The 27,767-nt window shown below is 48.2% G+C and overlaps 1 protein-coding gene across 3 annotated transcripts in view; it reads right to left on the reverse strand.

The window, feature by feature from the left end:
• LOC121573840 (bone morphogenetic protein receptor type-1B) overlaps positions 1-27,702 on the reverse strand; it is a 146,291-nt gene extending 118,589 nt beyond the window's left edge. Inside the window, exons 1-2 of one of the 3 annotated variants that reach the window (XM_041886177.2) lie at positions 27,513-27,702; positions 21,352-21,421 (exon numbers count right to left, since the gene is read on the reverse strand). The gene's annotated coding sequence lies outside the window, so the exon portion shown is untranslated. Of the gene's footprint in view, positions 1-21,351; positions 21,422-21,540; positions 21,776-27,512 lie in introns of those variants that run through there. The other 2 variants (XM_041886174.2, XM_041886175.2) reach the window with 2 other exon arrangements.
• Positions 27,703-27,767: the final 65 nt, after the last annotated feature.

Below are 27,767 nucleotides of genomic sequence, written 5' to 3' on the forward strand. Positions count from 1 at the left end.
GCCCCAGATCGAGGGAGATTATCAGTGGTCTTGTATGTCTTCCATTTCCTAATAATTGCTCCCACAGTTGATTTCTTCAAACCAAGCTGCTTACCAATTGCAGATTCAGTCTTCCCAGCCTGGTGCAGGTCTACAATTTTGTTTCTGGTGTCCGTTGACAGCTCTTTGGTCTTGGCCATAGTGGAGTTTGGAGTGGGACTGTTTGAGGTTGTGGACAGGTGTCATTTATACTGTTAACAAGTTCAAACAGGTGCCATTAATACAGGTAACAAGTGGAGGACAGAGGAGCCTCTTAAAGAAGAAGTTACAGGTCTGTGATTTTCTGGATTTTTTTTTCTCAATTTGTCTGTCATAGTTGATGTGTACCTATGATGAAAATTACAGGCCTCTCTCATCTTTTTAAGTGGGAGAACTTGCACAATTGGTGGCTGACTAAATACTTTTTTCCCCCACTGTACCTGTATAAAGCCCTTGTCACAATCAAGCACGGACACACACGCAAATACAATGCTCCAGCACCAAATCAGCATAGCAGCCTTCTCCCCTGTCCCCCTGAACTCTGTGTGTCAGCCAAAGTCGTCCCAAATCCCTCCGTGATTACCCTGTGGGTCAAGTGTCAGCCTGGGAGACGAGGCGAGGCAAGGGGAGCCCTCCCCGGCGTGGTCAGAAAAACAAAACACATGACACACATTCTCAACGCCAAACACATCACACACACAGCCAGCCCAGAGCAGAGCAACATACAGACAGCTGTCCTCTCACCCTGTGTCTAATGCACAAAGACAGTAGATAATGAACCGATTAGATGCACCAAGATATCCATCAGTCTCTGAAGGGGAGTTAGAGCGGTAAGACGATGGTGAACCCACGGTGCGTAGGGCCGGCGGTGTGACCCTACGTCTGGGGAGATGGGTCATTGGAGAGTCACTCCACTTGGATTACTTCACTAGAATATCAAAACGGCGCAGTATAACTTGCTTTGTCTCTAGGACCTTTGACCACAATAGGATTATGACTTTATTGGGAATAGGGTTCATATGGAAAAACAGTGTTTCACACACACACACACACACACACACACACACACACACAATGGTGTCACTTACAGCACATTTGATAGTGTGTCAATTCACACACAAACAGCGGTGATATTCCAGACCTGTTTACACAGACAGGGTAGGATCTCAGAGCAGGAATCCAGGGGGCTTTGAGTATATTTAGGTCTGCCAGAGGATTCCCCTCTACCCCCTCCATCCACACCCTCCCTCAGGACCCCAGAGTAGAGGTTCAATTTTAGGGTTGAGCTCAAATCCAATCCCCCAGGACTGTCTAGTCTAATCTGGCTCAACACTCATTTGCAGTCTGCAGACATCTTGTTACTGCTGGTTGGCTGGCTGGCTGGCTGGTTGGCTGTCTGGCTGCTGAGGATGCAAACATTACCACAGAACCCGTCCCCTATTCAAAGAAATGGCAGACTATCTACAGCAGTGTCTCAACTCCAGTACGCATTATTGTTGTAGCCTCGGACAAATACCTGATTCAACCAGTCAAGTGCTTGATGATTAGTTGACTAGTTGAATCAGGTGCGCTTGTCGGATGCTACAACAAGAATGCGTAGTGTTGGGGATACTTGAGGTCAAGGGTTGGGAAACACTGATCTACAGTCTCCACAGTGACAACTCAACTAAATAATTTAAACACAATGATAAAGTCAGGGTTTTAAATTTGTTTTAAAGTCTATCTGGGTTTGGACCTGAAGAAAACCATGGTCATCCGATCCAACAGTCATAACCCAGCCCGCCCCACCCAAAACATGATGGAAGCAGGCCTAAGGTACCAACCACACCAGTGTACTCCTTCCCCAAGCCCAGAATAACACCACCGCCCGGCGCCCACCCACAGAGCGGTAGGCAGCACAGCACAGAGCTCCCACTCTCCACCACCCGCACCCAACCCTGTCTGCAGTGACTGACGCCTTATAGCAGGCCTTGGCAACTCCAGTCCTCGGGGGCCTGATTGGTGTCACACTTTTGCCCCATGCCTAGCAAACACAGCTGATTTAAACTAATTGCATTTTTAACTGAAGATCATGATTAGTTGATTATTGGAGTCAGGTGTGTTAGCTGGGGCAGAAGTGTGACACCAATCAGGCCCCCGAGGACTGGAATTGCCCAGGCCTGCCTTACAGGCTATGATTGATGACCATGTTTCTGTAGAGCCTGTCACTTTCTGACCGTCAGACAGGAGTTTTGGTTAAAATTATTTGTATTATTTCTCTGGTTTTAAGTCTGACCAGCCCAGCTGCTCAGGGGTGTGGGCAGTGTGTGTGTGCGCGCACGTGGACATATGTGGTTTTTCCATGCTCTCAGTTGTCCAGGTATGTGTAATGAAATCTCCGGTCTTGTTTTGAAAACCCTGGGAGTTCCACTAATTTTCACATTTGAGGCTTTTCTGTGGACCTCAGAGGGGAGTGGGCCGGGGCTGTCTCTCCTCCTCACCCAGACCTAGTCCCAGGGAACTGTCTAGCCCAGCTCATGTACTGCTTCATTTGGGAGTGGGTTTAAAAAGTAAAACAAACACTAGCCTCAAAGAGAGAAAAAACACCCTCCATCCTGAACACTGTCTTCACACTGAGAAACCCCTGTTGTGGGAAGAAACATCGAAGAGAGTGATGGACATTGGTTTGCAGTCACATCTAAAGGCAGCTCTGTGTGTGTGTGTGTGTGTGTCTGTGTGTGTGACTGTGTGTGTGTGTGTGTGTGTGTGTATGAATTGTGTATGTGTGATGAGGTGTGAATGATGGTGTCAGGCGCAGGAGGTAAAACACAGAAATCAAGAGTTTATTCAGTGTACAATAATGTAGCGCATATAGCGACAGAACGAAACTAGCACAAGGGGAAATCATTGGCTGCATTCTTTTTATTTATTTATTTTATTTAACCTTTATTTAACCAGGTAAGCCAGTTGAGAACAAGTTCTCATTTACAACTGCGACCTGGCCAAGATAAAGCAAAGCAGTGCGATAAAAACAACAACACAGAGTTACATATGGGGTAAACAAAACATAAAGTCAAAAATACAACAGAAAATATATATACAGTGTGTGCGAATGTAGTAAGTTATGGAGGTAAGGCAATAAATAGGCCATAGTGCAAAATAGTTACAATTTCGTATTAACACTGGAATGATAGATGTGCAAAATATGATGTGCAAATAGAGATACTGGGGTGAAAATCAGCAAAATAAATAACAATATGGGGATGAGATAGTTGGGTGGGCTAATTTCAGAATGGCTGTGTACAGGTGCAGTGATCGGTAAGCTGCTCTGACAACTGATGCTTAAAGTTAGTGAGGGAGATAAGAGTCTCCACCTTCAGAGATTTTTGCAGTTCGTTCCAGTCATTAGCAGCAGAGAACTGGAAGGAATGGCGGCCAAAGGAGGTGTTGGCTTTGGGGATGACCAGTGAGATATACCTGCTGGAGCGCAGACTATGGGTGGGTGTTGCTATGGTGACCAGTGAGCTAAGATAAGACAGGGATTTGCATAGCAGTGATTTATAGATGACCTGGAGCCAGTGGGTTTGGCGATGAATATGTAGTGAGGGCCAGCCAACAAGAGCGTACAGGTCACAATGGTGGGTAGTATATGGGTAAAGTACAAGTAGCTCATCCGAGCTACCCACTCTCACAACGAACAATCACTCACAAAGGACAAGGGGGCAGAGGGAACACTTATACACAGACTAATGAGGGAATGAGTACCAGGTGTGTGTGATTGACAAGACAAGACAAGACAAATGGAGTGATGATAAATGGAGCGGTAGTGGCTAGTAAGCCGGTGACGACGAACGCCGAAACCTGCCCGAGCAAGGAGGAGGGGCAGCCTCGGCTGAATTCGTGACAGTACCCCACCCTTGACGCGCAGCTCCAGCAGCGCGCCGACACCGGCCTCTGGGACGGCCAGGAGGACGCGGAGCAGGGCGAGTCGGATGGCGACGATGGAAGTCCCTCAGCAGAGAGGGATCGAGGATATCCCTCACCGGGACCCAGCACCGTTCCTCCGGACCGTACCCTTACTGAAGGCCCCCCACCCGGTGCCTCGAATCCAGGATGGACCGGACAGAGTACGCCGGCGCCCCCTCGATGTCCAAAGGAGGTGGAGGGACCTCCTGCACCTCAGACTCCTGGAGCGGACCAGCCACCACCGGCCTGAGGAGAGAAGAGGGGTTAATACGGTAATCAGGGGGGAGTAATAACCTATATGTGACCTCGTTGATTCTCCTCAGGACTTTGAACGGCCCTACAAACCGCGGGCTCAGCTTCCGGCAGGGCAGGCGGAGGGGCAGATTCCGGGTCGAGAGCCAGACCCGATCCCCCGGTACAAAGACGGGTCCTCACTGCGGTGACGGTCAGCGTTGGCATTCTGACGACGCACGGCGCGTTGGAGGTGAACATGGGCAGCGTTCCACGTCTCCTCCGCGCGCCAAAACCAGTCATCCAACGCAAGAGCTTTGGTCTGGCTCTGGTGCCAGAACCGGTTGATAACCTAAAACACACTGAAATGGCATTAGGTTCATAGAGGAGTGGCGGAGAGAGTTCTGGGCATATTATGCCCATGGCAGGAACACCGACCACTCCCCCGGCCGGTCCTGGCAATAGGACCTCAGGAACCTACCCACATCCTGATTAACCCGTTCCACCTGCCCATTACTCTCAGGGTGGAACCCAGAGGTCAGGCTGACTGAGACTCCCAGACGTTCCATGAACACCTTCCAGACTTTTGACGTGAACTGGGGACCTCGGTCTGACACTATATCCTCTGGTACCCCGTAGTGCCGGAAGACGTGTGTAAACAGGGCCTCCGCAGTTTGCAGAGCCGTGGGGAGACCGGGCAGAGGAAGAAGGCGGCAGACCTTCGAAAAGCGGTCCACAACAACCAGGATGGTGGTGTTCCCTTGAGAGAGGCAGATCAGTTAAAAAATCAACACTCAAATGAGACCATGGTCGTTGTGGAACTGGTAAATGTTTTAACTTACCCGCTGGGAGGTGCCTAGGTGCCTTACTCTGGGCGCAAACTGAGCAGGAGGAAACATACACCCACACGTCCTTAGCCAAGGTAGGCCACCAGTACTTTTCGGTCAGGCAGCGCAATGTACGACCGATACCTGGGTGACCAGAGGAAGGTGACGTGTGTGCCCAGTAGATCAGACGATCACGGATAAGCGCAGGCACGTACTGCAGCCCAGCTGGACATTGCGGTGGAGATGGATCTGTGCGTAATGCCTGCGCTATATCCGCGTCCATCGCCCATATTACCGGCGCCACAATGCAGGAGTCTGGCAGTATGGGGGTATTGTCTCTGGGCCTCTCCTCTGTATCATACAGCCGGGACAGTGCGTTTGCCTTCACGTTCTTCGTAACCGGAATGTATGACAGTGTGAAATCAAACCGGGTGAAGAATAGGGCCCACCTGGCCTGGCGAGGGTTCAGCCTCCTCGCATACCGGATGTACTCCAGGTTACGGTGGTCCGTCCAGACTGGGAATGGGTGTTTCGCCCCCTCGAGCATATGTCTCCACACTGTCAGAGCTCGGACAACAGCCAACAGCTCCCGATCTCCAACGCCGTAGTTCTGCTCCGCCGGGCTGAGCTTCTTTGAGAAGAACGCACAGGGGCGGAGCTTAGGTGGCGTGCCCGAGCGTTGAGGCAGGACTGCTCCCATCCCAACCTCGGACGCATCCACCTACCACTACGAACGGTAGTGATGGATCGGAGTGGGCCAGTTCCGGGGCCGAGGTGAACAGTTCCCTCAGGTTACTGAAGGCTCTGTCAGCCTCAGCAGACCAGCGGAGCCGGGACGGCCCACCCTTCAACAGAGATGTAATGGGAGCTGCGACCTTGCCAAAGCCCCAGATAAACCTCCGATAGGCCAATTGCGCACGGCTACAATGCGGTCACCCTCCATCTCCACACCTGTGGTAGAAATGTGGTATCCGAGGAAGGAGACGGATTGCTGGAAAAACTTACATTTTTCTGCCTTAGCATAAAAGTAATTTTCCAACAGTCGGGCCAGTAATTTGCGACCAGGGACACATGCTCGGCGCGCGTAGCGGAATACACCAAGATGTCGTCGATGTAGACCACTACACCGCGACCAAGCATGTCCCGAAACACCTCGTTCACAAAGGACTGGAAGAGTGAGGGAGCATTCATCAAACCATAGGGCATCACCAGGTATTCATAATGCCCCGTGGTTGTGCTGAATGCTGTCTTCCACTCATCTCCCTCTCGGATACGCACCAGGTTGTACGCACTCCTGAGATCTAATTTAGTGAAGAAGCGCGCTCCATGCAATGACTCAACCACTGACGGAATGAGGGGGAGAGGATAACTAAATATAATCGTCTCCCTGTTCAGTGGTCGATAATCAATGCACGGGTGCAGACCGCCGTCTTTCTTCTTCACAAAAAAGAAACTCGAGGAGGAGGGTGAAGTGGAGGGACGTATGTACCCCTGGCGCAGGGACTCGGTGACGTATGTCTCCATAGCCTCCGCCTGCGACAGGGGATACACATGACTCCTGGGAGGTACAGCGTCTACCCGAAGGTTTATTGCGCAATCCCCCGCCCGATGAGGTGGTAATTTAGTCGCTTTATATTTAGAGAAGACTTGTGCCAGATCATGGTATTCGGGGGGAATGCGCACGGTGGAGGCACCGTCTGATGGGGCTTGGAATGGATAGGGGAACTAATTAAATGCCCTGGCGGTGTGCGAAAGTTTTGTCCATAAAGTTCCCAGCTGCGCCTGAATCGACTAGCGCCTTACACTGGGGAACTCTCATGTGATCAGGGAAGTATATGGGTATGGTACAGTGCTCAGCAGAGGGCTCTGAACAAGAGTGGGTGCTCAATACCTGGGGTGATGCGAGAGTGCCCTGCCGGCCGCCTCCTGACCCAAAAGAGCGCTGACGACAACATGTGGTGGAATGTCCCTCGTGCCATCCGAGTGGCACTGGCGCTGTCGTCCTCCGCTCTCTCGGTGCGCGGTACCACCCAGCTCCATGAGCTCTGGATCCGGCAGACCTACTCCAGGACGTCCTCTGGTTGCCAGCAGGTTATCCAGACGAATGGCCATGTCCACCAGTTCGGTAAAAGACAAACTGGTGTCACGGCAGGCTAGCTCCCGTCGGACATCCTCCCGTAGATGGCACCGGAACTGGTTGATCAGGGCCGGCTCGTTCCACCCGGACCCTGCTGCCAGGATCCGGAACTCCAGCGCGAACTCCTGTACTATCCTCGTCCCCTGCCTCAAGTGGACCAGCTGCTCACCCGCCTCTCGACCCTCGGGCGGGTGATCGAAAACCGCCCGAAATAGGCGGGCGAACTCCCTGTAGTCCTCCAACACGGCTCCTCCTTCTCTCCAAACCGCGTTGGCCCACTCCAGGGCTTTCCCCGACAGGCAGGAAATGAGGACGGACACCTGCTCTCGATCTGATGGCACCGGCCTGACACTGGAGCAGTACAGCTCCAGTTGGAGAAGGAATCCCTGACATAGAGCCGGCGTCCCATCGAACGCCCGAGGTCGGGATATCTGGATCCCTCCGGGTGCTGTGATGTAGGTGGCTGGATCCGGTTGGCCTGCTGGTCTCGACAGATCGGTACCTCTTCTCTCCAGGCGTTGGACGACCTGAAGAACACAATCCATCGCTTCCCCCAAGCTGGCCAGCATCGTGGAATGCTCCTGGACCCTTGCCACGATTCCAGGTGTGCGCTCTTCTCCCACTGACTCCATAGCTGGTGAGTGATTCTGTGATGAGGTGTGAATGACGGAGTCAGGCACAGGAGGTAAAACACCGAAATCAAGAGTTTATTCAGTGTACAATAATGTAGCGCATATAGCGACAGAACGAAACTAGCACAAGGGAAAATCAACCTTGGCTGCATACAAGTAAAGAGCTCATCCGAGCTACTCACTCACACAACAAACAATCACTCACAAAAGGACAAGGGGGCAGAGGGAACACTTATACACAGACTAATGAGGGAATGAGTACAAGGTGTGTGTGATTGACAAGACAAATGGAGTGATGATAAATGGAGCGGTAGTGGCTAGTAAGCCGGTGACGACAAACGACAAAACCTTCCCGAGCAAGGAGGGTCAGCCTCGGCTGAATTCGTGACAGTATGAGCGTGTGTGTGTGTGTGTGCTTGCGTGCGTGAATGCATGCGTACTTGTGTGCATTTTCGTTCATGTGTCCAGCTCAAATAAGAATGAGGAAACCAATAAAGCCACAAAATGTTGGCCCTGTGGAACAAAAGCAGCTTATCCTCCAATTTCATGCCAGCGAGACTCCCAGGCCCAGAGCTGACAGACGCTCATTAATTGAAGTTGATCTTTAAGGAAAGTACAAGAGGACTACAGTACTGCATCAGCACAGATCTGCAGCCGGAGCCACATAACACAGGTGGAGGGAAAGAGGAGAGGGGAGAAGAGAGGGGAGAGGAGAAGAGAGGGGAGAGGAGCAGAAAGAGGAGGGGAGAGGAGAAGAGAGGGGAGAAGAGAGGGGAGAGGAGAGGGGAGAGGAGCAGAGAGAGGAGGGGAGAAGAAGAGAGGGAGAGGAGAGAGAGGAGAGGGGAGAGGAGAAGAGAGGGGAGAGGAAAGGAAAGAGGAGGGAGGAGAGAGGAGCGCAGTAGAGCAGCTGTTCAAGCCCTTCCCTTCCTCACAGCCCAGCCTCCTTGTTTTATAGAAACGCAGCAGAAAGCAAAGTTCTCAGATTAGTGTTGTATGTTCTCTGAACATATGTGGTATTGATATGGTATTGGTGCGGTACTGTTCTGCTGCTGGGGAGAAAACTAGGGTGGCTGCTGCTGTTATGGTAATGTGTGGTAATGATAACACTTGTCTTGAAGAGGTGACCCTATTAGTGACATAATGACTCTTCCATAAAAATAGATAAAACAACTTTCCTAAGAGATCAACTGTAAGACACGCTGAGCTTGTATGTTCTCATTTACACATGTGAGCCGTCTGAAGACATACATGGTACTACATGTAGCCATGTAGCCATGTCTGAGTAATTAGCGGCTGCATCTAGGCCTGACACACCTGTAATAACGGTCCAGGCTACAGCAGAATAGCTGCTACTCTCTCTGCCATACACACTTTGAGTCATATGTAACCGGATACCCACCATACTCTACCTAAGTACTCAGACTCATCAGAACAGCCAGACTCACTCCAGCAGTCAACACAGAGAGAAAGAAAGAGAGAGAAGGGAAGGCCCACTTTACTACTTGATAGGAACTAGTAAAAATTTTTGAAAGATATAACGTTAGCCATCGAGAACTACAAAAGTTTAGCTACTTTTCTCAACAACATTGATGCCCTGTATTTAGCAGGCGCTATAGACAGATCACTTGGAAAAAGTTGTGATGGGCTACTTTCTGCACACATCACGGTCAGTGTGAACCGGAGTGACTTGACACAATGCTGGCCAAACAAGATGTAGCTACAAACAAAATGGAGTTAAATGGTTCCCGTCTGCCATGAAGCATTCATCTATGCATATGGGTAAGAGTCTATCTCCATTTTTAGATATTATAACATTTAAGTCATTTAGCAGACGCTCTTATCCAGAGCGACTTACAGTTAGTGAGTGCATACATTTTCATACTGTTTCTAATTATACGTTTCGAATTGTCAGAAAGTATTTTTCATTGCAAGTTTAAGTGTACTATTAGCTAGCTAGCGAACGTTAACTTGCTGGCTCGCTAGCTAATGTTACGTGTATGATCTGTGTAGTAATATTATTTGAATCAGAAAAACATTTGCATTGCTAGTTATAGCCTAATGTTAGCTAGCTAACATTGAACCTAGTTGTTAGCTTTAGCTACCTGCAGATTCATACTACAGCTATGACAATGTTTGTTTTGGTAGTAGTACGAGTTGGGATTATGCCGGTTCATTGTTTAGCTAGCTAGCTACATGTCTAAACAAAAGACTCCACTTCGTCAGATGATACATGACCCATCAAGTTAGCCAGGTGTGTCTGGGGGTGATTACAGCCATCTATTGTACTTTATGAACATGTGTACATGTCTAGACAATAGTGACCCATCCACTTAGCTAGATGTGGCAGGGGGGTGGTTGTAGCATTTCTTTCACATGACCCATCAATTTAGACAAGTGTGTCTGGGTACGCTTTTTCTAATAATTATAAAATATTTTTAAATTTGGACACTTTCTGTTTTGGATATTGCTATTATGCAAATATGCAAGTAATTATTTCACTGTAGTTTCCACCTTCTGTATCCTGTGCATGTGACAAATAAACTTAGATTTTATTTGATAGTGTGTGTGTTTACCAGAGACAGTAATGTGAAGAACAACATGACCTGCACCAAAGACAGATTAGGATATAGGCCAAGGATATTGTCTAGACCTAACATGATCAGAACATTAAACCTTTAATCTCAAGGGAAGATAGGTTAAATGTTAAAAGTATTTCACTGCAAGAATTACCACAATTATTTTTGTTCTTCAAATTATGTATTTTATTAAAACAGAAAAACGAAGTAAAAAGCCCAAATTATCTTTACAATAAAAGAAAGGTTAAATTAAAAAATCAAACAAACTGTGTGATGGGCACTTTTTCCAAAATAAACAGAACAGATGCTCAATTTAGTTCTGGGTCCATGTGTTAAGAGAAGAGATCGAACTAAATCAGGTAAATTAGTGAAATAATTCTTTTTGTGAATTGCAGTATGTCATTTATTCTAAAAAATACTTTAAACAACGGACCCACAGATTTCTTCTTAAAGAATCTTGTAAGTATGCTGACTTCCACAGGTTTCAAGCTTCCTTTTAAGAGGCATTTTCTCAGCTATCTACAATAGAGGTATGATTGAAGAATGAAGGAGGTGTTAATAGCTTTGCTACACAGAAAGCAGCAGTTGACTACTCCATTGTCAACACTTTGATTAAATGAGTAGACCTATATCAATATATTTTGAAAATACCATTTAAGTATCATTAGCTTTTAAAACAATTCAATCTGTTTTATTTTATTATATTTTGGACAAGAGTGAGGCGATCGCTCCACTAGCCTACCTATTGTTCCTACAGTGATGAGGATTCACCATCTTCATCCAATGTTTTCAGAATTTACCTGCATATAATCGCCAAAAAGCCTACCAGTATGCAAATTGGGGAGGCAAATGAACGGCTCTCTTACCGATGCGATTTGGTAGGTTAATGACGAGTCACTGTTTGGCATGTCCTGATGGACCTCATATGTAAAACACAAATGAGATCTTTAGTTTACTTGTCCCAATGCGATACCTGTGATGAGGTGGTGATGAAGGAGTCAGGCGCAGGAGGGTAAATCACAGAATAACAGGCTTTAATCCGCAAAATACAGGTTTACGCAGTCCACAAACTTTAACACACTCTAGGGCACAAAACAGGCGCACTGGAAAATACAAGGCATCGGGAAAAATACTCCTGTCCATACACAATACACAAGCTCCACCGAGCTTCACTAACCTCTACAAATAAACAATCACCCACAAGGACAAGGGGGCAGAGGGAACACTTATACACGGACTAATTAGGGGAATAGAACCAGGTGTGTGTGATTGACAAGACAATTGTGATGATGATTGGGGCAGCAGTGGTTAGTACTCCGGTGACGACGAACGCCGAAGCCTGCCCGTACAAGGAGGGGAGGCAGCCTCGGTGGAAGTCGTGACAGTACCCCACCTTTGACGCGCGGCTCCAGCAGCGTGCCGACCCCGGCCTCTGGGACGGCCAGGAGGACACGGAGCAGGGCGAGCCAGATAGCGACGGTGGAAATCCTGTAACATGGAGGGATTGAGGATATCCCTCACCGGGACCCAGCACGTTCCTCCGGACCGTACCCCTCCCACTCCACGAGGTACTGAAGGCCCCCTACCCGACGCCTCGAATCCAGGATGGCACGGACAGAGTACGCCGGGGCCCCCTCAATGTCCAGAGGAGGTGGAGGAACCTCCCGCACCTCAGACTCCTGGAGCGGACCAACCAACACCGGCCTGAGGAGAGACACATGAAACGAGGGGTTAATACGGTAATCAGGGGGAAGTAACAACCTATACGTAACCTCGTTAATTCTCCTCAGGACTTTGAACGGCCCCACAAACCGCGGGCTCAGCTTCCGGCAGGGCAGGCGGAGGGGCAGATTCCGGGTCGATAGCCAGACCTTTGATCCCCCGGTACGAAGACCGGGGCCTCCCTGCGGTGACGGTCAGCGTTGTCCTTCTGACGACGCACGGCGCGCTGGAGGTGAACGTGGGCAGTGTCCCACGTCTCCTCCGCGCGCCGAAACCAGTCATCCCCCGCAGGAGCCTCGGTCTGGCTCTGGTGCCACAGTGCCAGAACCGGTTGGTAACCTAAAACACATTGGAATGGTGTTAGGTTAGTAGAGGAGAGAGAGTTCTGGGCATATTCTGCCCATGGCAAGAACACCGACCACTCCCCCGGCCCGTCCTGGCAGTAGGACCGCAGGAACCTACCCACATCCTGATTTACACGTTCCACCTGCCAATTACTCTCGGGGTGGAACCCAGAGGTCAGGCTGACCGAGACCCCCAGACGTTCCATGAACGCCTTCCAGACCTTGGACGTGAACTGTGGACCTCGGTCAGACACTATATCCTCTGGTACCCCGTAGTGCCGGAAGACATGTGTAAACAGGGCCTCCGCAGTTTGCAGAGCCGTGGGGAGACCGGGCAGAGGAAGGAGGCGGCAGGCTTTAGAAAAGTGGTCCACAACGACCAGGATGGTGGTGTTAACTTGGGAGAGGGGAAGATCAGTTAGAAAATCCACACTTATGTGAGACCATGGTCGTTGTGGAACTGGTAAAGGTTGTAACTTACCAGCTGGGAGGTGCCTAGGTGCCTTACTCTGGGCGCACACTGAGCAGGAGGAGACATACACCCTCATGTCCTTAGCCAAGGTAGGCCACCAGTATTTTACGGTCAGGCAGCGCACTGTACGGCCGATACCTGGGTGACCAGAGGAGGGTGACGTGTGTGCCCAGTAGATCAGACGATCACGGATAAGAGCAGGCACGTACTGTAGCCCATCTGGACACTGAGGTGGAGAGGGATCCATGTGTGCGTAATGCCTGCTCTATATCCGCGTCCATCGCCCATACTACCGGCGCCACAATGCAGGAGGGGAGTGTTGTTTCTGGGCCTCTCCTCTGTGTCATACAGCCGGGACAGCGCGTCTGCCTTCACGTTCTTCGTACCCGGGATATATGATAGAGTGAAATCAAACCGGGTGAAGAATAGGGCCCATCTGGCCTGGCGAGGATTCAGCCTCCTCGCTACCCGGATGTACTCCAGGTTACGGTGGTCCGTCCAGACGAGGAAAGGGTGTTTTGTCCTCTCGAGCCAATGCCTCCACACGGTGAAAGCTCGGACAACAGCCAACAGCTCTCGATCACCAACGCCGTAGTTCTGCTCCACCGGGCTGAGCTTCTTCGAAAAGAACGCACAGGGGTGAAGCTTGGGTGGCGTACGCGAGCGTTGAGACAGGACAGCTCCTATCCCAACCTCGGATGCATCCACCTACACTACGAACGGTAGTGATAGATCGGGGTGGGCCAGTACTGGGGCTGAGGTGAACAGACCCTGCAGTTTTCTGAAGGCCAGGTCAGCCTCAGCAGACCAGCGGAGCCGGGATGGCCCACCCTTCAACAGGGAGGTAATGGGAGCTGCGACCTTGCCAAAGCCCCGGATAAACCTCCGATAGTAGTTGGCAAAGCCAAGGATGCACTGCACCTCCTTAACCGTGGTTGGAGTCGGCCAATTACGCACGGCTGAAATGCGATCTCCCTCCATCTCCACACCTGAGGTGGAAATGCGGTATCCAAGGAAGGAGACGGACTGCTGGAAAAACATACACTTCTCTGCCTTAGCATAAAGGTCATTTTCCAACAGTCGGGCCAGCACCTTGTGAACTAGGGACACATGCTCGGCGCGCGTAACGGAATACACCAGGATGTCATCGATGTAGACCACTACACCACGACCCAGCATGTCCCGAAACACCTCGTTCACAAAGGACTGGAAGACTGAGGGAGCATTCATCAAACCATAGGGCATCACCAGGTATTCATAATGCCCCGTGGTTGTGCTGAATGCTGTCTTCCACTCATCTCCCTCTCGGATACGCACCAGGTTGTACGCACTCCTGAGATCTAATTTGGTGAAGAAGCGCGCCCCATGCATTGATTCAATCACTGAAGGAATGAGAGGGAGAGGATAACTAAATCTTATCGTCTCCCTGTTCAGTGGTCGATAATCAATGCACGGGCGCACACCTCCGTCCTTCTTCTTCACAAAAAAGAAACTTGAAGAGGCGGGTGAAGTGGAGGGACGTATATACCCCTGGCGCAGGGACTCTGTGACATTTTTCTATAGCTACCGTTTCAGCCTGTGACAGGGGGTATATATGACTCCTGGGAGATACAGCGTCTACCCGGAGGTTTATCACGCAATCCCCCGCCCGATGAGGTGGTAATTTAGTCGCCTGCGTTTTAGAGAACGCTTGCGCCAGATCGAGGTATTCAGGGGGAATGCGCACGGTGGAGGTACTGTCTGGACTTTCCACCGTGGTTGCACCAACGGAAACACCTAGACACCTACCCTGACACTCTCGCAACCACCCCGTGAGAACCCTCTGCGGCCATGAGAAGGTGGGGTTGTGGAGTGCTAGCCAAGGGATACCTAATACCACAGGGAAAGCAGGAGACTCAATAATGGAAAAAGTAACCTGCTCACAATGAGCAATCATGGTGACTGGTGCAGTAACTTCCTTAACCAACCCAGACCCTAATGGTCGACTATCAAGAGCTCTGATGGGGTGTGGAATGGATAGGGGAATCAATGGAATGCCTACACGGTGTGCAAATGCCCTGTCCATAAAGTTCCCAGCTGCGCCTGAATCGACTAGCGCCTTACACTGGGGAACTACCGTGTGCTCAGGAAAAGAGACAAGTATTATACAGTGCGCAGCAGAGGGCTCTGAACGAGTGTGGGTGTTCGATACCTGGGGTGATGCGAGAGTGCCCTGCCTGCCGCCTCCAAACCCAGAAGAGCGTTGACGACAACGTGTGGTGAAATGTCCTTTCGTGCCACCAGTGTGGCACTGGCGCTGTCCTCCTCTGCTCTCTCAGCCGGCGGCTCCACCCAGCTCCATCGGCTCGGGATCCGAGTCGTCCGGGGTGGAAATGGGCAGACCTCCTCCAGGACATCCTCTGGTTGCCAGCAGGTTGTCCAAACGAATGGCCATGTCCACCAGTTGCGAGAAGGACAACATGGTGTCACGGCAGGCTAGCTCCTGTCGGACGTCCTCTCGCAGATGGCACCGGAACTGGTCGATCAGGGACCGCTCGTTCCACCCGGACCCCGCTGCCAGAGTTCGAAACTCCAATGCGAAGTCCTGCGCAGTTCTCTTCCCCTGCCTCAGGTGGACCAGCCGCTCGCCCGCCTCTCGACCCTCAGGCGGGTGATCGAATACCGCCCGGAAGAGGCGAGCGAACTCTCCGCAGTTCTCCAACGCGGCTCCTCCTTCGTTCCACACCGCATTGGCCCACTCCAGGGCTTTCCCTGAGAGGCAGGAGACGAGGGCGGACACCTTCTCCCGCTCCGATGGAACCGGCCGGATGCTGGAGAAGTAGAGCTCCAGTTGGAGAAGGAATCCTTGGCACAGCGCCGCTGTCCCGTCGAACTCCCCTGGTCGGGATATCTGGATCCCTCCGGGTGCTGGGGTGTAGGTGGCGGGATCCGGTTGACCAGCTGGTCCCGACAGATCGGGCTCTCTCCTCTCCAGGCGTTGGACGAGCTGAAGAACCCGACCCATCGCTTCACCCAAGCTGGCTAGCATAGTTGAATGCTCCTGGACCCAGGCATGTGCGTCTCTCCTGCTGCTGACTCCATATTCGGGTGGGTGATTCTGTGATGAGGTGGTGATGAAGGAGGCAGGCGCAGGAGGGTAAATCACAGAATAACAGGCTTTAATCCGCAAAATACAGGTTTACGCAGAAATGCGTAAAACACACTCCAGGGCACAAAACAGGCGCACTGGAAAATACAAGACATACGGGAAAAATACTCCCGTCGAAACACAATACACGAGCTCCACCGAGCTTCACTAACCTCTACAAATAAACAATCACCCACAAGGACAAGGGGGCAGAGGGAACACTTATACACAGACTAATTAGGGGAATAGAACCAGGTGTGTGTGATTGACAAGACAATTGTGATGATGATTGGGGCGGCAGTGGTTAGTACTCCGGTGACGACAAACACTGAAGCCTGCCCAAACAAGGACGGGAGGCAGCCTCGGCGGAAGTCGTGACAATACCACGGACATATAACTACGTTGTATGATTTATGAATGGCAAGGATATATGAGATCGACTTTATTCAGTCAGGTTGACACCATTTATAAACTATTCAAGCTTGCTGTTCGTCAATGAAATAACAGTAAGCCTTTGCTCTAGCACTTCGTGGCTGCATATGAAATACGTGAAAGAAAATAAATGAATGTGCCAGAAAACAATAGGCTAAGTGGACTCATTGTTACCACATTATATGGGATGTGCACATAGACTCACAAGCGTACACAACCCACACACCCAGGTACTGGGACAGACGGCAGACTGTCAAACCAGCAGTGTTTCCCTGTCATCGCTCACTTTGTGACTGACAGGCGCCTATCCTATCAATAGATCGCTAGAAGATGCATATCGTTCATTCTAGCCGGAGAGGGCTCGGCTGACTTTTTTTCTGACTTGGGAATTTAATAATAGCCTAGTTAAGTAGAAAAAGTACCTGGCTGAAAATTAGTGTGTAACCAGCTGTATAGCCGACAGCCGGCGCTAGTGGAAAACACTGCAGTCAACATGGATAAGGCAAAGCGAGGGTGAATGAGACTGAGAGAGAGAAAGACAAATAGAAATTGAGAGGCATATTGCCGTTTCGTTGGTACGTCAGGCTGGTCTTAGTTCCAGAAATATGATTAGGGATTATTCTGTGTTATTGTTATAAATATACCCTCCTCTCCCCTTCAGCCTTGGCAAACACCACACACACAGAGAGAGCGAGAGATACAGAAAAAGAAAACAACACTGTATATATCCTTTAAAATTTTTGTGAGTGCAATGTTTACTGTTCATTTTTATTGTTTATTATATATTTCACTTGCTTTGGCAATGTAAACATATGTTTCCCATGCCAATAAAGCCCCTTAAATTGACATTGAAATATGAGAGAGAAAGAAAGGAAGAGAGAGCGGAAGAGAAGAGAAAGAGAGACCATATATAGAAATACAGTAGAAAGACACCCATCGTAAATCACTATCACTGAAGCTCAGAAAGAGCACAAGCCCAAAAAGAATGACAAATCTCAGGTTTAGGATCCAAGAGCTCAAAGGAAACCACCACCCCACCTCCAGCATGTCTGTGTAGGGGCAAGCAGCATCTCCATCACCACCACTGTCACCTCTAGTTTAGCCTCCCTTTGGACGACAGCTAGCCGGCCACAGGACTATATCCCATCTTTAATAAGTGACTTTTAAAGGCTTGTCTCATAGGAGAGTTATAGGCAGAGACAAGTCCGGCGCACAGACAGGACCAACAGCTGTACAGAGACAAACTACAGTACAGGTGAAAGTCGAATGGTGAAATTAGTCTAAAATGTAATACTCCAGATAATGATATTAGGAGAGTGTCCTGGTTTGACAGTGAGTGGGGATGGTGTTACGGAGGTAAGAGAGAAGACACTCCTGGGACGTTGAGCATATGAGGCGTGACGTCATTTGTTTTGGCTGGCTCTCTAATCCTGTGATGTGTGCTAAAACCTGCCAGGCATCCACCACTGTGCTGCCTGTGCAACCTGTGTATGTGTGTGTGTGTGTGTGTGTTCCATTGTGTTACTCCACTATTAATCCTCAAATTGGCTGATTGAAAGGGAACCTGCCTGGCTGTACATTTTCCATCACCATTTCTAAACGTAGCTCAGTGCCAGTACACTGACTGACTGTGAGCCATTGTTGAGAGTCCAGAAAGAAGCTGAATCTGGCGCGGCCTGCCACCAGAACACCTGACTACACACACACCACTGATCACACACTCCCATGAGGATCTCATCACAAACAATAACACAAAGCATACAGTACATGAATACTGCATCCATAATGTCAAAAATCGTGGTCCTCTGTAGCTCAATTGGTAGAGCCTGGCGCTTGTAACGCCAGGGTAGTGGGTTCGATCCCCGAGACCACCCATATGTAAACATGTATGCACACATGACTGTAAGTCGCTTTGGATAAAAGTGTCTGCTAAATGGCATATTAAAAATCTGTATCTGTTTATTTTATATACACAAAAATTATACTTTCTGAAAACGAGTCTATTCGCTTCATCTGTTTCATTCTGTATTGTTTGTTCACCAGGATGTTAGTCAGGCTGTAATTAAGAGATTAGTCAGAGCAGCCAGGGATAAGAGAGAGGGTGAACCTCCTGATAACATCTACTGTATGTAAAGGCAGCCCTCTGCCCTCTCCCTGGACGTCCTACAGTAAAAGGACTGTAACGTTACGGGGCTCAGCATGCAAAGCCTTGATGTCATCACATTTCCATGTAAGTCCAGGTACTGTACGACTCAGATCGCCCCTTTCCCTGTATCTATGTAAAAAACACGTGAAATCCATTTGAATCTGTCATCAAAAATACAGGGGTTCGGCAGGCAAATAACGTGAGCAGGAGAGAAATAGATGATCAGTTTTTCCCTCTCTACTCCAGTCCGAATGGCACTTGCTGTCAGAACCAGTTAGCGGACAAGCGTGGGGTTTTGTTGCAACTACACTCCAAGACAGAGTCAGGAATTTAGAACAAAGACACTCAGACTGTATTGGTTCTTCAAAAGGACATTCAACATAATATGTGATGGATGTGTTTTCAGAGTGGGGAAATCCGTTTGAACGAAAAACCCTCAGTCCCGATTTGAAAAAATGTGGCCATTTAAATCTCTAGGATGTGTTTATGTATGTGGTTATGAGGGTTTGGTGAGTTAAAAGGGAGTGTAAAGTCGTAAGATAGGATGCAAAGCTCAAGGAACATTTCTACGACCTTATGCTATGTAATTATTACAGTGAAAGAACAGTACAGCATTAGAGCTGAGTAAATAGACCATTAAACCAACAGAATGAGCAGGGCTACGTGTTAAATCTCCCACTGCACTTTAAACCGGTGTCATGTAGGGTGGTCTATCTGTCTCAGCCATTCTACCATAGACCTGCACTGCTTTAATAACCCACTGAGTTACAGTGTATAAACACAAACCAACATCCTGGTTGCTACCTGTCTGCCAGAGTCTGGTGTGTGTGTGTGTGTCTGCCTGTGTTTACATGTGCGTGCATGTACAATACAGTAATCTTTTCCATATAGAGGACGCACACTCAATTCAAATAAATCCATCTCAATGTGACTACTTTGACTTTCTCTCCCTCGCTCTCTCTCAGACACAGCTGTCTCTTATTTGCCAGGATCCAGCCGCAGATGGAGATACAGTGTGAACTTTAACACACATATTCTTGACATTCTTTAACGGGTATGTGTCAGTTACTCTCCATCCATCTAAACCAGCACTCTGCTACTACAGGCCTCTCCTCTTTCCTGACACCAGGTCACTGTCATAGTATACATCAAACAGCCTCTCACCAACACAGCCAGCTATTGTCTTCTGTGGAGGGGACTCTTCACTGACTTTAGATCAGATCCTGACTTTTGGAGCGCTGTCAGAGCCTTGTCAGCACATTGTTCTGTTTATGCCTGTAGTGGCAAGTTAATTTCTGAATGGTTAAGGAATGCTAATTAAACTCTACAGCAGCAACTCTCTGACACAGTGTGGAAATCAAAGAGAGAAAGAGAGAGAACATACTGTATGAGAGGCCTTGTCAGAGACAGAGACACACAATCACTCCATTGTGTTGGAATCGCTTTATATTGAATGAACACACTTAATGATGTGTGGCCTTCACACGTTCTGTTCACAGACCCCATTCAACTTCCGTTTTAAAAGGCAGAGGCTTGAAACCCACTGAGAGCCAGAGTAACAATGACATCAGCAGAGAAAAGTTGCCTACAATGACCTCCCATCAGTGTTGAACTGTCCTCAGATCAGCTACGGGGACAACTCTGTAACATGCCCTAATAGCCCTTACGTCTCAACTGTCCTCAGGTCAGCTGTGAGGTGAGGTACACTCAGTCCCATGAGTGCAGTTTAGCTGCTACTGCACCTAGTCCCATGCCTGTAGAGTGTGGTTTAGCTGCTACTCCACCTAGCCAGTGCTAACGGCTACTGTCAAACTTTCAACTCCACATCCCCTTTTAATCATTAAGCAGGGTAGGCAGGCACAATGTGTCATCCCACATTCCTCTCTCACTCAGTCTGAGGGATCCATGTCTCAGAGCCAGGTAAGAGACACACACAGTGGACCCTGTTCCGTTTGCTACGGTCAGCATCCATTGGCCGGCCTTACTGTGTCTCTACTCCAGACGGATTCTGCAGTGTAGCCTACACAGAGCTGACTCTATTAGCTGCAGTGTGGATTCTCTTACGTCCTCATCGATGAGCAGTTAGTCAATTAGTCGCTCTGGAGGTTCACTGCCACCTACCCATCATTGAGCTCTCTACACACACACAAACACTACACACCACCACCCAAACACTACACACCACCACCCAAACACTACAGACCACCACCCAAACGCTACACCACCCAAACGCTACAGGCCGCCACCCAAACGCTACACGCCGCCACCCAAACGCTACACGCCGCCACCCAAACGCTACACGCCGCCACCCAAACGCTACACGCCGCCACCCAAACGCTACACGCCGCCACCCAAACGCTACATGCCGCCACCCAAACGCTACACGCCGCCACTAAACGCTACACGGCGCCACCCAAACGCTGCACGCCGCCACTAAACGCTACACGCCGCCACTAAACGCTACACGCCGCCACCCAAACGCTAAACGCTACACGCCGCCACCCAAACGCTACACGCCGCCACCCAAACGCTACACGCCGCCACCCAAACGCTACACGCCGCCACTAAACGCTACATGCCGCCACCCAAACACTACACGCCGCCACTAAACGCTACACGCCGCCACCCAAACGCTACACACCACCACCCAAACACCAGCACAGAAATCCAATAAGAGAGAAGGATAGGAAACACTCATCTTCCATTTAAACAATAAAGAAAAATAATAGAAAGAAGACTCACCATCCAACAACGAGGGGTTAAACAACGGTCTGTCATTATTGCCATCCAAAGTCACAGCTGCTGTCTTCTCCTGAAAGAGAAAGGGATAGTTAGTAAAAAAAGCTTCAATATTCATTAATTTTCCATTTAATGGTATTTGCCAGACATGATTCAGACTGAATTTCAGCCAGGCTCAAGGCAATTCCCCACCTGGGATTTCAACCAATGCCTCTTGCCAACAGTAAACAACTGCTCTCCCTCTCACTGTCTCTCCCCTCCTCCTTCGTCTTCTCCCCGGTCTATCCCCCTGTTTCTCCTCCTAATAACAGGATGCCCGATTTCTCTCACAAGGTTATAGACCTTCCAGGCAAAGAGCACACTGCTAGAAGCTTGAAGATATTCCTGCTCCTTCTCTCCTACCTTCATCAGAGACGAGAGAGAGAAAGAGAGAGAGAGAGAGAGATCTTCACAGTGACTTTGGTTGAGGAGTTGGTTGGGGGGTTGGGAGGATTATCAGTAATTATCAAAGCAACTGGAACCTATGGGAAAGGAGAGGATTACTAGAAAGTGGAACAAGATGAGGCCTCTTGCTCCTCTTTTTCTTCCTCCACCTCTCTACTCTTTTACCTCTTCCTCCCCCTTCCTCTTCCGCCCCAGTGCTGATCTGAACCAGAGGTCCACACTCCACAGACCATGTGATTTCCCCTCAGGAGAATCTAAGGAGGAATGCTACAATGGATGAACTCTCATCAACAAGCTTTAATCCAGCTATATCCAGATATGAAGGATATTTCAACACTTTCAGGAATCTGAGAGGAAATATTATTGGACCATGGAGACAGTAGACCTAAATAAGTGATTGTTTCTATTATTCTAAAGCTGAGGGTTCTCTCATAGGAGTTGGCAAGTCAGTCCTCCTTGTCCCAATGCTGAAACCCAGACCTCTGTTAATATGAAGAATGACAGTAGGAACCACCAGGGCAACAGAATCTACAGTTGAAGTCGGAAGTTTACATACACCATAGCCAAATACATTTAAACTCAGTTTTTCACAATTCCTGACATTTAATCCTAGTAAAAATTCCCTATTTTAGGTCAATTAGGATCACCACTTTATTTTAAGAATGTGAAATGTCAGAATAATAGTAGAGAGAATTATTTATTTCAGCTTTTATTTCTTTCATCACATTCCCAGTGGGTCAGAAGTTTACATACACTCAATTAATATTGAGTGGTAGCATTGCCTTTAAATTGTTTAACTTGGGTAAAATGTTTCAGGTAGCCTTCCACAAGCTTCCCACAATAAGTTGGGTGAATTTTGGCCCATTCCTCCTGACAGAGCTGGTGTAACTGAGTCAGGTTTGTAGGCCTCCTTGCTCGCACACGCTTTTACAGTTCTGCCCACACATTTTATATAGGATTGAGGTCAGGGCTTTGTGATGGCCACTCCAATACCTTGACTTTGTTGTCCTTAAGCAATTTTGCCACAACTTTGGAAGTATGCTTGGGATCATTGTCCATTTGGAAGACCAATTTGCGACCAAGCTTTAACTTCCTGACTGATGTCTTGAGATGTTGCTTCAATATCTCCACATAATTTTCCTTCCTCATGATGCCATCTATTTTGTGAAGTGCACCAGTCCGTCCTGCAGCAAAGCACCCCCACAGCATGATGCTGCCACCCCCGTGCTTCACGGTTGGGATGGTGTTCTTCGGCTTGCAAGGAACCCCCTTTTTCCTCCAAACATAACGATGGTCATTATGGCCAAACGGTTCTATTTTTGTTTAATCAGACCAGAGGACATTTCTCCAAAAAGTACAATCTTTGTCCCCATGTGCAGTTGCAAACCGTAGTCTGGCTTTTTTATGGCGGTTTTAGAGCAGTGGCTTCTTCCTTGCTGAGTGGCCTTTCAGGTTATGTCAATAAAGGACTCGTTTAACTGTGGATATAGATACTTTTGTACCTGTTCTTCACAAGGTCCTTTGCTGTTGTTGATTTGCACCAAAGTACATTAATCTCTAGGAGACAGAACGCGTCTCCTTCCTGAGCGGTATGACGGCTGCGTGGTCCCATGGTGTTTATACTTGCGTACTATTGTTTGTACAGATTAACGTGGTACCTTCAGGCGTTTGGAAATTGCTCCCAAGGATGAACCAGACTTGTGGAGGTCTACCATTTTTTTTCTGAGGTGTTGGCTGATTTCTTTTGATTTTCCCATGATGTCAAGCAAAGCAGTACTGAGTTTGAAGGTAGGGCTTGATATACATCCACAGGTACACCTCCAATTGACTCAAAATATGTCAATTAGCCTATCAGAAGGTTCTAAAGCCATGACATAATTTTCTGGAATTTTCCAAGCTGTTTAAAGGCACAGTCAACTTAGTGTATGTAAACTTCTGACCCACTGGAATTGTGATACAGTGAACTATAAGTGAAATAATCTGTCTGTAAACAATTGTTGGAAAAATTACTTGTGTCATGAACAAAGTAGATGTCCTAACCGACTTGCCAAAACTATAGTTTGTTAAAAAGAAATTTGTGGAGTGGTTGAAAAACGAGTTTTAATGACTCCAACCTAAGTGTATGTAAACCTCCGACTTAAACTGTATCTTCTCCATGGCTCCTCCTCTTCCCTATGTCCCGAAACTGTCTCCTAGACTTCCTGAGGGATGAGAATGTCTGGAGCAGATACCAGCAGAGAACTGCATCCCTGGGTCTGTGACGTGACGTGAGCATTGTTTTCCAGGGGAAAAGGAATATGTTGTTTTTCCTTCAGAGTGTCCGGGTGTGCATGGGGACTACAGAGTGTCTGGGTGTGGAATGAACTCCAGCTACAGTATTGGCAGAAAGAAAGCAAAGGGATTGGATGATGGATGGAAAAAGCCATACCTGTGTAAAGCCTTGATATCAGATGCTCTTGAGCTCAGAAGTGTGTGTGTGTGTACTCATGCGATATCAGATACCCTTGTGCTTAAATCTACTCCCACACTCCTCGTCAAGAGCGGAGAGAGAAGGAACAAAGGGGAATAGAGAATGTTCTGGCATTTTGGTGGCTGGTAAAGCCAATGAAAGAGGGCTGATATCCTCTGTTCTCCTTCTGTTGTCCTATCCTCTGTCAAGCCCCTGAGACATAGTAGCACAGGCTGCTAGGGCAGGGGTCGGCAACAGGCGGCCTGCGAGACTGTAAAATCACCAGGAATATGTTCCCAGGAATCTGTTCCCAGGAATCTGTTCCCAGGAATCTGTTCAAGTATTCCCACTGCTAAAAGAAGAGACTTATGTCTCAATGTAATCAAGGTATGAAATTATTGTTCTTTTCAAATACCATCTCTTTTTGGGCTTAGTTGTGGTCAATTTGCAGTGTACAAATTATTATAATTATGTTCTGGCCCCCCGACCATCCACTCCGACAACAATCGGCCCGCAGATTAAACTGGTTGCGCTAGTGCACGTGTCAAACTCATTCCACGGAGGGCCGAGTGTCTGCGGGTTTTCGCTCCACCCTTGTACTTGACTGATGAATCAAGGTCACTAATTAGTAAAGAACTCCCCTCACCTGGTTGTCTACAGTAGGTCTTAATTGAAAGAAAAAAACAAAAACCCGCAGACACTCAGCCCTCCGTGGAATGAGTTTGACACCCCTGCGCTAGGGTCTCTATGGCCCCTGTCTGGACCTCTATCTGTCTCCAACCAACACTGTCACAAGACACGCTCACATTCACTCAGATGTGATGGTCTATGTGTTCAAATCCTCCTGAAGATATTTATAAAGTATATGGGATGAACAAAGATATCCCTCAATAACCTGATAGTGCTAATTTCATTCGTCCTGAGTTGGATATCAGACAGTCCCACCCTCTTCAACACTTTCTCAATCTCTCGCAAACATTCTCTTAGAGGATAACCTTCCCCCCTCTCCCCAAATACTGGCAGCTTGTTAATATGCGCCCAGGAACTCTTCTTTGATTGGCTGAGCTCACTTCCTGTAATTATAAGGGCGGAAGTCGGGGTGAGGGGTCACAGCTTGCTAAGCTTAGCCCTGCGGACAGACCTAGATTCAGACCCATGACTACCCTGTGTGTGTGTGTGTGTGTGTCTATAGGGGAGTCAGTAGGTTTAGGTTTTTTGTTTTTAACTCAAAGGTAAAAGGGAATAGGAGTAACCTGCAGATCCCAGGAATCTGTCAAACATTATTATATTATATTATCTCACTTGTCAAACACAGACCCTGCAGTCTTCCATAATCACAGACCGATGTGCTTCTTCAACATCTAGTAGGTTATTCATTGATCACATGGGAGATGACAATCATTCACAGTGACAGACCAAATGTTTCGTTCAACAGATACGTGACAGGTACATTGTAGTCACCTCTCCTCCCAATATCAATGTGTCTCATTTCAAGATCCTGATTATTATCAGACTACCAGTGTGGCCAGGCCTGTTTCACACAGTCGTTTTCACACTGCAGACGAATGCCTTTACACAACTAGCATAACAAGACCTCCCAAGACCACCACGTGGGTAAGTTACACAGTAAGACACACACACTCCGACGCCAGAAACACACAGACCCCAACACTCACAACGCTCCCAGCCTCAGTCTGTGATAGGCCACAAAAACAGAGGCCTGCCAACCGCCCTCCAGCCTCCCTCCACATCCCTGTAGGCTAATGGTGTGTGTGTGTGTTTCTGTGTGTGGTGCTGCTGCCAGTCCAGGGTGGTAGTGAGATCACTGTGTGGTTCATTGTAGCCCACACACTCTTACACTCAACACTCACTCACTCAGGCCTCCATCAATGATCCTCTCTGTATTGAATAGGACTGCATGCTGTGTCCCAAATGGCACCCTATTCCCTATATAGTGCACTACTTTTGACCAGATCCCTATGGGCCCTGGTCAAAAGTACTGTGCTACATAGGGAATAAGGTCGCATTTTGGACACAACTTCAGTCTCCAAGATGAAGATTAGTATAAAATATAAGGCTGTGCATGGATGGTTGCTCTTGGGGTTCTGGCCTGGCCTAACTTCTGGAGGCCAGTGATGTAAGTTATGTTTTTGGTGGTCCACTGCAGTGGCCGTGGGGCTGTTGACTTGAGATCTCATCGACTGCTGTTTTGTGGCATGGGGTCAAGGGTAATATTTGATGGACTGAAACCCCATTTAAAGACAAAGTCATGCCACAATGCTTTGTTCTGTTCTCCAGTCTATCATAGAACTCCAATGGACAAAAGAGAGAGAAACATATTTATACACACACGCACACTGTGTGACAAAACAGTACAGTTGGCCAATCTATTGTACTGAACCCAGGTCCACTCTGTTTTAGTGTGTGAGTATACTACAGTATATCTTCCTACTGAGCATAAAATACAATCTCCCCCAGGCTCTGAGAAGTCTGTACATACTGTGCATCTTCTGCAACTCCGCTAATGGGGATCCTAATAAATCATAATAATGAGCAGTATCAATTCAGGACTCTGCCAGAGGTTGTATTTCAACATCACACAGAGTTCATTAAGAGACACTTTCAATGAGATAGCTAGCAAGGGGTGTAAGGTCATACTGGGACTATATTAATAGACAGTAAACAAGACCACAGATTCACCAAAAACACTCAATACCCCTCTAGTTATGATTGTTAACATTTCGCGTATCATCAAGAGGAAGCATTATAAAGCATCATTTTCTATGATTGCTCTCATAATATTGAAAATCAGAGTTGATCAAAATTCTTACGGTATTGTGAAAGTTGCCTTTTGCAAATGTATCCAAATATGAAGTTATTACATTAGGCTATTTGATTGATCCGTTTGAGAAACAAAGTTTAATACGTTTATCATAGTTGTACGTTTTTGAGCATTTGGAGATTTATTGTGTGGTGATAATTGATAATTGCTGATAAGCATCAACGCCAGCTCCTGAAATCTCGGAACCAGAGCAGAGGAAGCAGGCGAATCAGAGTCGGTTGGTGATGGAGCAAATTAGCATCCCCTGAACTATCACCGCCGACAAAACCTGTGCATCATGACTGAATTACATGAATCGCAAACTAAACACAATATCACCACTTTTACATTCCGACAGAAATAAGGATGCAAGCTCGCGACCACAACAATTGACGCGAGCTAAAACTTTGCGCTTGCTATGAAAACACCTGGTTTTCTAAACAAACTTACCTTTTCCTCGCGTAAAATGTAGAATAGCAGGATTCCGATATGATGGTTGCGTCACAATTTTATTGAGAATTTCGTCTATGCTTCTTTGTTTTTCTACGTTTGTGTTGTGTCGGACTTCTGACTTTTCCAAGTGAACGGCCTCTACATAATATTAGCTGCGTTTTCGCCGCCCGGTATAGGGCTCCCACCTCCGACGTCTTGGAGAAGTACAGTTTGGGCCTCCGCTGCTCCAAGTGTCCCTACCGTTTCATTTTA

This window comes from Coregonus clupeaformis, chromosome 9 (assembly GCF_020615455.1).
Source record: "Coregonus clupeaformis isolate EN_2021a chromosome 9, ASM2061545v1, whole genome shotgun sequence".
Taxonomy (NCBI): Eukaryota; Metazoa; Chordata; class Actinopteri; order Salmoniformes; family Salmonidae; genus Coregonus; species Coregonus clupeaformis.